The sequence below is a fragment of the Nuphar pumila genome, chromosome 5, assembly GCF_984573655.1.
Source record: "Nuphar pumila chromosome 5, dmNupPumi1.hap1.1, whole genome shotgun sequence".
In the NCBI taxonomy this organism is placed as follows: domain Eukaryota; kingdom Viridiplantae; phylum Streptophyta; class Magnoliopsida; order Nymphaeales; family Nymphaeaceae; genus Nuphar; species Nuphar pumila.
This window is the reverse complement of record NC_143253.1, coordinates 1,817,407-1,833,518: the sequence shown is the minus strand read 5'-3', so window position 1 is coordinate 1,833,518 and position 16,112 is coordinate 1,817,407. Positions and strand designations below refer to the sequence as shown.

At 38.4% G+C, this 16,112-nt stretch overlaps 1 long non-coding RNA gene across 1 annotated transcript; it reads left to right on the top strand.

Annotated features, from left to right (window-relative positions):
* The first annotated feature begins 14,605 nt into the window (after window positions 1–14,605).
* On the top strand, window positions 14,606–15,881 carry LOC149836433 (uncharacterized). The gene is made up of 2 exons (XR_016432018.1): window positions 14,606–14,811; window positions 15,636–15,881. It is a non-coding gene; the product is annotated as an uncharacterized LOC149836433 (long non-coding RNA).
* The last annotated feature ends 231 nt before the right edge of the window (window positions 15,882–16,112 follow it).

The window sequence follows — 16,112 nt, the reverse complement described above, 5'->3', positions numbered from 1 at the left end:
GTTTTATATGATGTCAGCCATTACCTAATCACCTACAGCTAGGGCTGGTAAATGAACTGAGCAGCTTGTGACTGGGCTCGATTTGGCTCATTGCAAACTTGTTTGTGATTGGTTCGTATAACTGATGAGCCAACCCACAAGCAGCTCTTGCAGCTTAAATGAGTGAACATAGGGTTTTCGGCTTGGCTTCCCTCAGTTGAGCTGGTATAGATAAAATATGTACATATTTTTTGTGCAATATACTCTTTTAGAGTAATGTATAAAGAAAATAATGCATAGAATAAAAATATAAAGAAAAAGATGTAAGTAAAATATATGAGAACTGAACATATTAGGCCTCATTTTTCATTTTGCCCCATAGTTTTGAAGTATTTTATGACAGATCTGAACCGTTATATGTGTCTAGCATGCTCGATTTAGTGGAAATTGACTCTTGGATTACATTTTTTCATAAAAAAACATGATTTTATGAGCCAAAAAATGTTACTTTCATAGCCATTGATTTTGGATCATCGAAAAAACCTGTATACAAGTCAGATTTCGATGATCCAAAAGTCGGTTCCCACCATCTTTAAGATTTTGGTCTAAAAGATAAGTTAAACTAAAAGATCTTAGCTTTCAAACAAAACAAAAATTAGGTCGATACGATATCCAAGTAGAGACTTACGTCCAAAACAAAGTGACTTCAACAAAAATCTTGGTTTTCAGGTAGAGCTCATTTTGAGTATCACTACAAGAAAATACGTTGTTAGCGACAGACTTTAGCGACGAAAGTATTCTGTTGCTAGTTAGTGACAGATTAACGAGCGAAAACCATCCATCGCTATAATGAATGAAATTTACGAAAATAGCGACGAAAGATATCCCGTCGCAAAATCTGTCGCTAATTAGTGATGGATTTTGTGACATAGTGTTTTGTCGTAACGAACGCAACATTTGGCAACGTCGTTTGTGACGAAAGATTTTCCATTGCTAATTAGCAACGGAATATATTCCGTCGCTAGTTTCGTAAATTTGATTTACGTTGACTTAGTGACGGAATTAATCTGTCGCTAAGCCATCACGAATTTTCGCATAACCCTAATCCCAGATAGCTTTTCCTTTTCTTCTTTCATTGCTCCTACTCCCGTCGTTCGCCCGCTCCCGCCGTTCGCAGGCCCCGCCGTTCGCCGTTGCTCGGAGACAAGTAAACGAGGGGGTCGGCCCCCCCATGTTTTTCGACAGGGGGTCGACCCCCTGCTGTTTCGGCAGGGGGTCGACCCCCTGCTATTCCAGAAAGAGGTCAACCCCCAGCGTTTCTGGCAGGGGTTTGACCCCCAGCGTTTCTGGCAGGGGGTCGACCCCCTGCTGTTCCGACAGAGGGTTAAGCCTCTGCCTTTCCGGCAGGGGGTCGACTCACTGTCGGAAAAGCTGGGGGTCGACCCCCTGCCGGAACAGAGGGTCGGTTAACCCCCTATGTTTCGTAAGAAGGTCGACCCCCTGCCGGAACAGCAGGGGAGTCGACCCCTGCCAGAACATCCTCATTTTTTTTGGTGACTTCATTTTAAAACAATATTTTTTTGTACAGATTTTTCAACGGAACCAGCTTGTGCTCAGCCACCTGTGGTAAGTAAGTGACAAAAATAATGCAAATCAGGTAAATACCTGTGGTAAGTAAGTGATGCAAGCGTATCACATGTTATTTAATTTATTAGATGTAACACTTTATTGTTCACACACTCACTTAGTTGTTGATATTTAAGGTTGCTTTGTTGGAGTTCGGAGATCATGCTGAGCATGATTTTAATGTATGAATATGGAAGTGTTCTTATTTTTGGAGTACGGAGTCCATGCTAGGCATGATAGTATTTAGTGAAATATTAAAGTGTGTTTGTTGTAGGTACATGTTTGCCATTTGTTTGATATGAATGATTACGATATATTGCAATGTTTGATATAATTGTATTCATGCTTGCATGTAGTTACTTTCAATTTGATTATGGCTTCCACGTGAAATTGTATAATGAAACATGTTTCAAATGATTGTATCGTGTCATTAATAGTTTGCACATGAAAATATTAAGTTATCAATGCATGCATCAAAATTCTTGTTATTGTATGACATCATATATTGCATGATAAATTTGATATTTTCTTTATCGTAGCATTCTGAGTGTTTTTTTTAATTCGTTAGGTTATTATTCGTAACATTATAAGAAAATGATTGCAAACCGTGAATGAATGTATCGTAGGATAGTGGACAATGAGTTGTCGCGTGCATATATGGATGGTGTTGAAAGTTTTATTGAATTTGCAACGGCAAGTGTCAGTATAATGGATCCCACAGGTCGGATTAGGTGTCCCTGCAAGATTTGTAAGAATAATCGATTTGTAGAACCTCATGGCGTTAGACATCATATATACAGGAAGGGTTTTATGAGTGATTATCAGAATTGGACATTTCATGGAGAAGAATTTAGAAACAATTTTGATGCACGGGTGAATGTGGTGCACGATAATTCATATATGAATTTGATATTTGATGCCGCAGGAACAGAACTGGGGTCTGCTATGAGTTCTAGTGATGTAAGAACTGTCGTAGATGAAGAATCATCAAACGATGTAGCTAGTAGATTTTATGATTTACTTAGAGATGCTGATGAGCCACTTTGGAACGGTTGCGAGAGTCACACTATCTTGTCTGCAGTTCTTCAACTAATGAATTTGAAGTCCGAGTATAATTTGAGTCAATCATGTTTTGACTGTTTGTGCATGATTGTGAAGAGTATGTTGCTCAAAGATGAGAAATTGCCAAAAAAATTTTATCGTGCGAAAGTTATGGTCAATGCTCTAGGTATGGGTTACAAAAAGATTGATGATTGTCCAAATCACTGTATGTTGTATTTCAAGGAGCAAGAAAACAACATATCATAACCGTCATGTGGGCATCTTCGGTTCAAGACAAAGACAAGAGGCAATGGTAACACGAGATCAAAGAAAGTTTCATACAAGTCGCTCTGCTACTTTCCTATCATTCCTAGATTGCAGCGATTGTATATGTCTTCAAGGACAGCTAAACACTTGATGCGAATGAATGTATTGTAATACTTGATGCGAATGAATGAGTTGGTATTGCAATACTTGATGTGAATGATTTGAATTATTTGAATGTATTGTAATACTTGATACAAATGATTTGAATGCATTGCAATGAATGATGTGAATGATGTGAATTATTTAAATGTATTGTAATACTTGATACGAATGATTTGAATGCATTGCAATACTTGATGTGAATAATTTGAATGCATTGTAATACTTGATGCGAATGAATGAGTTGTATTGCAATACTTGATGTGAATGATTTGAATTATTTGAATGTATTGTAATACTTGATACGAATGATTTGAATGCATTGCAATACTTGATGTGAATGATTTGAATTATTTGAATGCATTGTAATACTTGATGTGAATGAATGAGTTGTATTGCAATACTTGATGTGAATTATTTGAATTATTTGAATGTATTGTAATACTTGATACGAATGATTTGAATGCATTGCAATACTTAATGTGAATGATTTGAATTATTTTAATGCATTGCAATACTTGATGTGAATGATTTAAATTATTTGAATGCATTGTAATACTTGATGCGAATGATTTGAATGCATTGCAATACTTGATGTGAATGATTTGAATGCATTGCAGTACCTGATATGAATGATTTGAATGTATTGTAATACTTGTTGCAAATCATTTGAATGTATTGCAATACTTAATGCGAATGATTTGAATTATTGTAATACTTGATGCAAATGACTTGAATGTATTGTAATACTTGATGTGAATTATTTGAATGTATTGTATGACATATGTTATTTGTTAGAATATGGTTCATGGAGGTTACAATGGTCGCTCATCCAGTAGTAGTCAGGCCCAACCTTCATCTTCACGGGCTCTTGTGATAGGTATATCATTTAACTAATTGGATACTTGATTAGTTCAAATGCGCATTCTTAGAATTTCTAACGTATTTTTTTACATATGATGTTTCGCCTGTACACGACCCACCTACACCAGTTGATCACACAAGTCAGGAGCCAACACAGGAAGCAGGGTCTTCTAAGTCTGGCACAAGAAGACTCATTCGGATAGTGTATATTGATAATCGATCGTAAGTATTTCATTTTCAATTATTGCATATCTTATAAATATTTTATATTGATATTTACTGTGTACCAATTCATGTGCAACATGAGGTTTGAGCGACAAGAAGTAGTACGCGAGATTAGAAATTCACTTCTTCAACATCTACCAAGGCCGGTTGCTCAATGAAAAGAGTATCCAAAGGAGGTGTTAGACAGATTGTGGTCCTTATTCACGGTAAACAGTTGTTTCTCATAGTTAATGTATTTCATATTTAATTTTTTTTAGTCATGTCTACTAACTTTCTGAAAATATTTGTAGGCTTCGAATCGCTTTGCAACTACGGTGGAAGAAAATGATGCAAGAAAGGTGTGACAGAAGGTGGCTACCAATCGATTTGCAGACATGCTGCACAATATAAAGACTGCAACAAAAAAAACATCTGGCGGAATAGATGATCCACTACAATGGAAGGGCCATGGCCCGATTACTAGCAGGAGAGATTATTGGGATGGAATGTGCGATAAGTGGGTGAGAGATGCATTTTGAAATCGTTCTGTGAAGGTTGCACAAAATCGAGCGAAAATGCCTGAAGCCCATCTACACACAGGTGAATCTAAGACATTTGGGAGCCACCTGAAGAAAATGGTAACTCATTAATATATAATATTAATTTTATAAGTATTGTTGCAAACTTGTTAACTAAATCTTTTATCATTTAACTTCGCAAGAAGCAGAAAAAGGAGGCATTGTACCATATAAGGATGTATTTGTTGAAACACATAAACGAAAGACCACGGGAGACTTCGTATCAGGCAAGGCGAGAATGACAACGATATGTATTTATTCTATTAATAATCATTGCAATATGCAAGTTATCATAATGTTATCATTAATTATTAATACATACTTTAAACATTATTTTATAGGAGGCATATGAGCAACAGATGGTAGAGCGATATGGCAATGACGCTACTCAGCATCCATCATTTGATCCTGCAGCATGGGTGACTGCAGTAGGTGAACCCAAAAAAGGTGGCGTGTTCGGGTTTGGGAGTAATATGAACACTTCACCTGTTATTGCTTCTTCCAGTTAAGGCTCACAGACTTCTTCCGCCGACATAAGCTTCAAGCAGCAGCCTATTCTTTTCGGTGAAGATGTACGCCAGATCGTTAAGGACACACTGTGTGACTACTTCCATGAAACTGTCGCTGACATTCTCTGAGATGAGTTCAACAGTTTTTTGCTGAACAGGGGATCTTCGATTGCAGATCCCTCTCAGGTATAATCACATATTCAGTTTTTTACTGCCTTAGAACACATATGAGCATAATCGAATCACATATATAACTTTTTGCTTGCCTTAGAGCACATATGAGCATGATAGAATCACATATAGAGTTTTTTGCCTGCCTTAGAGCACATATGAGCATGCTATAATCACATATAAAGTTTTTGCCTGCCTTAGAGCATATATGAGTATGATAGAATAACATATAAAGTTTTTTTGACTGCCTTAGAACATATATGAGCATGCTATAATCACATATTCAGTTTTTTGACTGCCTTAGAACACATATGAGCATGTTATAATCACATATTCAGTTTTTTGACTACCTTAAAACACATATGAGCATGCCAAAATCACATATAGAGTTTTTTTACTGCCTTAGAACATATATCATTCATGATAGAATCACATATAAAGTTTTTTGCTTTGCTTGCCTTAAAGCACATATGAGCATGATAGAATCACATATAGAGTTTTTCTGACTGCCTTAGAACACATATGAGCATGCTATAATCACATATTCAATTTTTTGACTGCCTTAGCACACATATGAGCATGATTGAATCACATATATAGCTTTTTGCCTGCCTTAGCACACATTTGAGCATGATAGAATCACATATAGAGTTTTTCTAGCTGCCTTAGAACATATATCAGCATGATATAATCGCATATAAAGTTTTTTTACTGCTTTAAAACACATATCATTCATGATAGAATCACATATAGAGTTTTTTGCCTGCCTTAGAGCATATATGAGCATGATAGAATCACATATAAAGTTTTTTTACTGCCTTAGAACACATATGAGCACATGATAGAATCACATATAATGTATAATTTATTTCATAATATTTTGTTTATCAATACTGACTGTTCTTTTCTTGTGTAGGCTGCTAGCGATAATCAGCGTAGCGGAGCTGAAGGGACAGATCAAGGCAATGAACAAGAAGACGCACAAAATCTTGGTGATGATTAGAGAACTGTGTTGAAGAAGTTCTATTTTTTTTTCGAAATTGTAATTGTTGAATTGTAAATAATTAAACTTGTTAATTTTAAGGTGGAATGATTAATTGTTGTAGATTCCTTTTATATGAAATTTTATGTGTACTTTATTTTTTATTTACAAGAAATATAAATTGTACAGGAAATATAAATTGTACCGTTCTCGATATTTAATTTTAAAATAAAATTTTTTATTTTTTTTCGTGTTTGCGATGGATTAGAGGCGGATTTTTCCGTCGCTATGCATATAAATCTAGCGACGGCTTAAAGACGGATATAAATCCGTCGCCAACCGAGGTCGTCATTTAGTACCGGTGGATTGGCGACGGAATACATCGTTCGTTATTCCATTGCAATTAGCGACAGAACTGGCGACAAATGTATTTCGTCGCCAGTTAGCGTCAAAAAATTCGCGACGTAAGCTTTTTGTCGCCTCGTCGTCGCTAAGCCGGTTAGCGACGAAATAGCGACAGAATGTGGTTGTCGCTAATCCACTACTTTGTTGTGGTGTATGTTTTGGACAACCAAAATGATTTGATTTTGGTTTGTACTTAAAAGACGAATTAAATTAGCGGATGTTAGCATTTCAATACATAAAAAATTATCTCGATATGATATCCAAATAGGAAGTTATGGTCAAAACAAGTTAACTAGTCAGACATGTTTTAACCGATCATTAATAATAATCCTAAATTGTCATTAAAGCTATTAACGTTGATTGAGTTGTTATTAGTAGGTGTCGAATTGTCATTAATAGTTCTCTAATGTATCGTTAGTAGGGTCAAAAAATCATCGACTTATCATTATGAAACCCTAATGTATCATTAGTATTTTGGAGTATCGTTAGTAGTATGTGTCGTTACACTACAAGAAAATAGGTTGTTAGCGACGGACGTTAGCGACGGAAAGATTCCGTCGCTAGTTAGCGACGGATTGGCGAGCGACAAATATTCGTCGCTATTATCACTGAATCTTAAGAAAGTAGCGACGGAAGATAGTCCGTCGCCTAGTCCGTCGCTAATTAGCGACGGATGTTGCGACAGATTGTTTTGTCGGTACGATCGCACCATTTACCGACGACGTTAGCGACGGAAACTAGTCCGTCGCTAACTAGCGACGGATGTGGCGACAGAATATAATCCGTCGCTATTTTCGTGAATTTGATTTTACGTTGGCTTAGCGACGGAATTAATCCGTCGCTAAGCCGTCGCTAACTTTCGAATAACCCTAATCCCAACCAGGTTTTCCTTTTCTTCTTTCGCTGCTCCTGCGCCGGTCCCGCTCCCGCCGTTCGCCGGTCCCGCCGTTCGCCGGTCCCACCGTCCGCTGGTCCCACCGTTCGCCGCCCGGAGAAAGGTAACGCCCTCCCCCTCCCGTTTCCGGCAAGGGGTTAACCCCCTGCCGGAAAACGCAGGGGGTTAACCCCCTGCCGGAAACGGCAGGGGGTTAACCCCCTGCGTGCCGTTTCCGGCAGGGGGTTAACCCCCTCCCGGTTCACACAGGGGGTTAACCCCCTCCCGGTTCACACAGGGGGTTAACCCCCTGCCGTTTCCGGCAGGGGGTTAACCCCCGTTTTCACACAGGGGGTTAACCCCCTACCGTTTCTGGCAGGGGGTTAACCCCCTCCCGGTTCACATAGGGGGTTAACCCCCTGCCGTTTCCGGCAGGGGGTTAACCCCCATTTTCATGCAGAGGGTTAACCCCCTGCCGTTTCTGGCAGGGGGTTAACCTCCTCCCGGTTCACACAGGGGGTTAACCCCCTGTCGTTTCCGGCAGGGGGTTAACCCCCGTTTTGACGTAAGGGGTTAACCCCCTGCCGTTTTCGGCAGGGGGTTAACCCCCTTCTGGTTCACGCAGGGGGTTAACCCCCATTTTCACGCAGGGGGTTAACCCCCTGCCATTTCCGGCAGGGGGTTAACCCCCTCCCGGTTCACAGGGGGTTAACCCCCTCCCGTTTCCGGCAGGGGGTTAACCCCCTCCCGGTTCACAGGGGGTTAACCCCCTCCCGTTTCCGGCAGGGGGTTAACCCCCGCGTTTTCCGGAAGGGGGTTAACCCCCTGCATTTTTCGGCAGAGGACCCTTGCCCCTTGCCTTTCCGGTAGGGGGTCGACCCGGGCAGGGGGTCGACCCCCTGTCGGAACAGCAGGGGAGTCGACCCCTTGTCAGAACAGTTTTTTTTCCGTGGTGACTTCATTTTAAAAAATTGTTTTTTTGTGCAGATTTCTCAACGGAACCAACTCGTGCTCGGCCACCTGTGGTAAGTAAATGACAAAAACAATGCAAATCGGGTAAATACCCGTGGTGAGTAAGTGATGCAAACGTATCACATGTTATTTAATTTATTGAATGCAGCACTTTATTGTTCACACACTCACTTAGTTGTTGATATCTAGGACTGCTTTATTGGAGTTCGGAGATTATGCTGAGCATGATTTTAATGTAGAAATATGGAAGTGTTCTTATTTTTGGAGTATGGAGTCCATGCTAAGCATGGTAGTAGTTAGTGAGATATTGAAGTGTGTTTGCTGCAGGTACATGTTTGCCATTTATTTGATATGAATGATTATGATGTATTGCAATATTTGATGTAATTGTATCCATGCTTGCATGTAGTTACTTTCAATTTGATTTTGACTTCCATGTTAAATTTTATAATAAAAGCATGCTTCAAATGATTGTATCATGTCATTAATAGTTTGCACATGAAAATATTAAGTTATCAATGCATGCATCAAAATTCTTGTTATTGTTTGACATAGTATATTGCATGATAAATTTGATATTTTCTTCATCGTCGCATTCTGATTGTTTTTTTCTTAATTCGTTAGGATACTATTCGTAACATCATACGACAGAATGACTGCAAACCGTGAATGGATGTACCGTAGGATAGTGGACAATGAGTTATCGCATGAATATATGGATGGTGTCGATAGTTTTATTGAATTTGCAACGGCGAGTGTCAGTACGGTAGATCCCACAGGTCGGATTAGGTGTCCCTGCAAGATTTGTAAGAATAATCGATTTGTAGAACCTCATGGCGTTAGACATCACCTATACAGGAAGGGTTTTGTGAGTGATTATCAGAACTGGGCGTTTCATGGAAAAGAATTTAGAAACGATTTTGATGCACGGGTGAATGTGGTGCACGATAATCCATATACGAATTTGATATTTGATGCTGCAGGAACAGAACTGGGTTCTGCTATGAGTTCTAGTGATGTAAGAACTGTCGTAGATGAAGAATCACCAAACGATGCAGCTAGTAGATTTTATGATTTACTTAAAGATGCTGATGAGCCACTTTGGAACGGTTGTGAGAGTCACACTATCTTGTCTGCAGTTCTTCAACTAATGAATTTGAAGTCCGAGTATAATTTGAGTCAATCATGTTTTGACCGTTTGTGCATGATTGTGAAGAGTATGTTGCCTAAAGATGAGAAATTGCCACAAAATTTCTATCGTGCGAAAGTTATGGTCAACGCTCTAGGTATGGGTTACAAAAAGATTGATGCTTGTCCAAATCACTGCATGTTGTATTTCAAGGAGCAGGAAAACGACATATCATGCCCGTCATGTGGGCATCCTCGGTTCAAGCCAAAGACAAGAGGCAATGGTAGCACGAGATCAAAGGAAGTTTCATACAAGTCGCTCCGCTACTTTCCTATCACTCCTAGATTGCAGCGATTGTATATGTCTTCAAAGACAGCTAAACACATGAGATGGCATGCAAATAAAGTTCGACACGATGAAAACAAGATCACGCATCCTGTTGACGCTGAAGCTTGGAAGCACTTTGATCGTACTCATCAGAACTTCGCAATGGAAGTGCGAAATGTTAGACTCGGTCTATGTACAGATGGATTTAATCCATTTGGGGGTAGATCAACTCCATACTCATGCTGGCCAGTATTTGTAACTCCATACAACCTTCCACCAAGCTTGTGTATGAAACGTCCAAATCTTTTCTTGTCTCTGTTGATCCCTGGTCCGACCTCACCTGGCCAAAATCTTGATGTATATCTAAGGCCATTGATTGATGAATTAAAAGTACTGTGGGATGACGGTGTTACCACGTATGATGCCCACAAAAAACAAAATTTCAACATGAAGGCCGCTGTTCTATGGACAATCAGTGACTTCCCTGCATATGGTATGTTATCTGGTTGGAGCACACATGGGAGGTTGGCTTGTCCGTACTGCATGGAGGATTCCAAAGCTTTTAGATTGAGGCATGGAAGGAAGCCTTGCTGGTTTGATTGCCATCGTCGATTTCTACCCAGCGATCATCCGTTCCGACGTCAAAAGAATGCATTTACAGCAGGCACAACTGAAATGGAAGGTCCATCCTCAAGATTGTCTGGCATAGAGATTTTAAGAAGATTGCGATACTTTCCAAATGTATTAACAGATGCCCGCAGTCCTACACCCTTCCGTGGATTTGGGAAGGAACACAATTGGACGAAAAAATCTATTTTTTGGGAACTACCGTATTGGCCGACCCTATTGATACGACATAATTTGGATGTGATGCATGTAGAGAAAAATGTGTTTGATAATGTGTTCAATACAGTAATGAATATTAAAGGAAAAATGAAGGATAATCCGAAGGCCCGTATGGATTTAAAATTAATATGTAAAAGACCAGAATTGGAACTCAAAGAGTATAATGGCAAAGTACTGAAACCAAAGGCGAAGTACGTGCTCGGACCTGATCAAATAAAACATGTATGTCAATGGTTGAGACAACTGAGATTTCCAGATGGATATGTCTCTAACATTGCTCGGGCTGTGAAGATTGACGATGAACAGTTATATGGGTTGAAGAGCCATGATTGTCATATCTTTATGCAACGATTGATACCCCTAGCATTCCATGATATGTTAGACAAACCTATATGGGGGGTATTGTCTGAGTTGAGCGGATTTTTCAGAACATTGTGCGCATCGGAGGTCATTGTATCAGATGTAAAGAATCTCGAGGACTCTGTCATCACCACTGTTTGTCTGTTAGAAAAGATATTTACGCCAGCATTTTTCGATGTTATGGAACATTTGATCATACATCTGCCATATGAACTAAGGGTTGGTGGCCCTGTGCAATATCGATGGATGTACCCATTTGAAAGGTATATGTTTTTTTATATTTGTCTCTTTAATGACAGATATTTAAAATTTGAAATGTATATTCTTGTCAGATGCATGTTCGACCTAAAAAAAAAGGTTCGTAATAAAGCAAGAGTAGAAGGCTCTATTTGTGAGGCGTACACTTTAGAAGAGATTTCAAATTTCTCATCTATGTACTTCGAACCTCATATTTCAACACGTTACACATGCCCGCCCCGTAACGATGATGGAGAACAAGTAACTGTAGCTGACAAGCTGTCGATATTTCAACGACTTGGGCATGCATTTGGTAGTTGCCGATCAAGGCTATTGACAGATCGAGAGCAAGATGCAGCACACATCTATATTCTTTTTAATTGTTCAGCGATCGACCCATACATCGAGTAAGTATATGTATATGCAACTCAATTATAAATCCTTTTATGTTCTATATGTGGATACATGGCTCGGTAATATAAGTATTTGTGGTTTGCAGACGATTTGATCTGGAGTTGCAAAGCAAAGTTTCACATCTCACTAATGCAGAAGTACAAAAAGAACGTGAAACTAAGTTTGTGGAGTGGTTGAAACAGTTGGTAAAGAAGCTAACATAAATTTTGTACTTATAAACAACACTAAGTTACTTAATTGATCGTGATCACAATAATTGTTTATGTCTGTGCGTAGGTTCGCCATGGTGATGTTAAAGATCAAGGAATATGTGATTTAGAAAATGGTCCGACCAAAGTTGTGCAATGCTACAACGGGTATATCGTAAATGGTTATCGATTCCATACAAAAGACTACGGTATAAACAAATCAACGATAAATAGTGGCGTGTGTGTCAAGGGTAGCAGCTACGGTGAAAATGAACATGATTACTACGGTGTTATAGAGGAAATAATGGAGTTGACTTACTTAGGCATGAATAACAGGGTTACGGTATTCAAGTGTCATTGGTTTGATCCAACTGCAACAAGACTCGACAAAGCTTCAGGCATTGTGGAGGTGAATCATAAATCCAGGTTTGGAACATATGAACCATTCATATTAGCCTCGCAAGCTCAACAAGTTTATTATACTTCATATCCGAGTATAAAAAAGTCAGATAGAAATGAATGGTGGGCAGTTTGCAAGGTGAAATCCAAACTATACCCCGAGTATGATCAGTTACAAGAAGATGAGTTAGCTGAAGACAGTGATTACTATCAATCAGATGATGTCTGTGACTTCGCTTATGGTCACGATGTTGCGCATGATATGCATGTCATATCTCCATTGGCTGATGAAACATTCATAGAGGAATGTGATCCAAATGATGTACCAAGTGGATGGGCAAACAATGAAGAAGAAGAAGAAGAAGAAGAAGAAGAAGAAGAAGAAGAAGAAGAAGAAAGTCAAACTAGTGACGAGGAAGAATTCTCAAGCTAGTGAAAAAAATCTTATACTACAAACCTCTATTTAAATGCATTGTAATACTTGATGTGAGTTGTATTGCAATACTTGGTGTGAATGATTAAAAATTTTATTTCAATGTATTGTAATACTTGATACGAATGATTCGAATGCATTGTAATTTATCTGAATGTATTATAATTTATGCAATTAACGAATGATTTGAATTAGTGCAATACTTGATGTCAATGATTTGAATTATTTGAATGCATTGCAATGCTTGATGTGAATGACTTGAATGCATTGTAATACTTGATGTGAATTATTTGAATGTATTGTATGACATATGTTATTTGTTAGAATATGGTTCGTGGAGGTTATAGTGGTCGCTCATCCAGTAGTAGCCAGGCTCAACCTTCATCTTCACGGGCTCCTGTGATAGGTATATCATATAACTAATTAGATGCTTGATTAGTTCAAATGCACATTCTGAGAACTTGGTGTGTATTTTTTTATAGATGATGTTGCGCCTGTATACGACCCACCACAGCCAACACAGGAAACAGGGTCTTCACAGGCTGGCACAAGAAGACTCATTCGAATAGTGTATATCGATAATCGACCGTAAGTATTTTGTTTTCAATTATTGCATATCTTTTAAATATTTTATATTGATATTTACTGTGTAACAATTCATGTGCAGCACGAGGTTTGAGCCACAAGAAGTAGTACGGGAGATTAGGAATTCACTTCTTCAACATCTACCAGGACCAGTTGCTCAATGGAAAGAGTACCCAAAGGAGGTATTAGACAGATTGTGGTCCTCATTCATGGTATACAGTTGTTCCTCATAGTTAATGTGTTTCATATTTAATTTATTTAAGCAATGTCTACTAACTTTCTGAAAATATTTGTAGGCTTCGAATCGCTTTGCAACTACGGTGGAAGAAAATGATGCAAGGAAGGTGTGGCAGAAGGTGGCTGCCAATCGATTTGCAGACATGCTGCACACTATGAAGACTGCAGCAAAAAAAGCATCTGGCGTAGTAGATGATCCATTACTGTGGAAGGGCCATGGTCCTATTACTATCAGGAGAGATTACTGGGATGAAATGTGCGATATGTGGGCGGGAGATGCATTTAAAAATCGCTCTGCGAAGGCTTCACAAAATCGATCGAAGATGCTCGAAGCCCATCTACACACAGGTGGATCTAAGACATTTGGGAGCCACCTAAAGAAAATGGTAACTCATCAATATATAATATTAATTTTATAAGTATAGTTGCAAATTTGTGTACTAAATCTTTTGTCATTTAACTTCGCAGGAAGCAGAAAAAGGAGGCAGTGTACCATATAAGGATGTGTTTGTAGAAACACATAAACGGAAGACCACGGGAGTCTTCGTATCAGAGAAGGCGAGAACGACAACGGTATGTATTAATTCTATTAATAATCATTGCAATATATATGCAAGTCATCATAATGTTATCATTAATTATTAATGAATACTTTAAACATTATTTTGTAGGAGGCATATGAGCAACAAATGGTAGAGCGATATGGTGAAGACGCTACTCAGCATCCATCATTTGATCCTACAGCATGGGTGACTGCAGCAGGTGAACCCAAAAAAGGTCGCGTGTTCGGGTTTGGGAGTAATATGAACACTTCACCAGTTATTGGTTCTTCCAGTTACGGCTCACCAACTTCTTGCGCCGACATAAGCTCCAAGCAGCCGACTATTCTTTCCGGTGATGATGTACGCGAGATCATTAATGAATCACTGAATAACTACTTCCAATACACCGTCGCCCCCTTTCTCCGAAATGAGATCAAGGCCGCTGTTCAGGATAGGGGATCTTCGATTCCAGGTCCCTCTCAGGTATAATCACATATATAGTTTTTTTGACTATCTTAAAGCACATCTGAGCATGGTAGAATCACATATAGAGTTTTTCTAGATGCCTTAGAACACATATGAACATGCTATAATCACATATTCAATTTTTTTACTGCCTTAGCACACATATGAGCATGATAGAATCACATATATATATATATTTAACTTTTTGTCTGTCTTAGAGCACATATGAGCATGATAGAATCACATATAAAGTTTTTTTGATTGCATTAGAACACATAAGCATGCTATAATCACATATTCAGTTTTTTTACTGCCTAAGAACACATATGAGCATATTATAATCACATATTCTGTTTTTTGACTGCCTTAGCACACATATGAACATGCTATAATAACATATAGAGTTTTTTAACTGCCTTAGAACACATATGAACATGTTATATATCATTTATGATAGAATCACATATAAAATTTTTGGCTTTGCCTGCCTTAGAGCACATATGAGCATGCTATATTCACATATTCAATTTTTTTACTGCCTTAGCACACATACGAGCATGATCGAATCACATATATAGTTTTTTGCTTGCCTTAAAGCACATCTGAGCATGGTAGAATCACATATAGAGTTTTTTTATATGCCTTAGAACACATATGAACATGCTATAATCACATATTCAATTTTTTGACTGCCTTAGCACACATATGAGCATGATAGAATCACATATAGAGTTTTTTTATTGCCTTAGATCACACATGAGCACATGATAGAATCACATATAGTGTGTAATTTATTTCATTATATTTTGTTTATCAATACTGACTGTTCTTTTCTTGTGTAGGCTGCTAGCGATAATCAGGGTAGTGGAGCTGAAGGGACAGATAAAGACAATGAACAAGAAGACGCACAAAATCTTGGCGATGATTAGAGGACTGTGTTGAAGAAGTTCTATTTTTTTTATTTTTCCTAATTGTAATTGTTGAATTGTAAATAATTAAACTTCTTAGTTTTAAGGTGGAACGATTAATTATTATAGATACTTGTTATATGAATTTTTTTGTGTGGTTTGTTTTTTATTTACAGGAAATATAAATTGTACAGGAAATATAAATTGTACAGTTCTCCGTAATTAATTTTTAAATAAATTTTTTTTGATTTTTTTTCGTTTTTGCGACGGATTAGCGACGGATGATTCCGTCGCTATTCATATTAATCTAGCGACGGCTTAGCGACGGAGTTAAATCCGTCGCCACGCCGTGGTCGCCGTTTAGTACCGGCGGATTGGCGACGGAATATAGCGCTCGTTATTCCGTCGCAA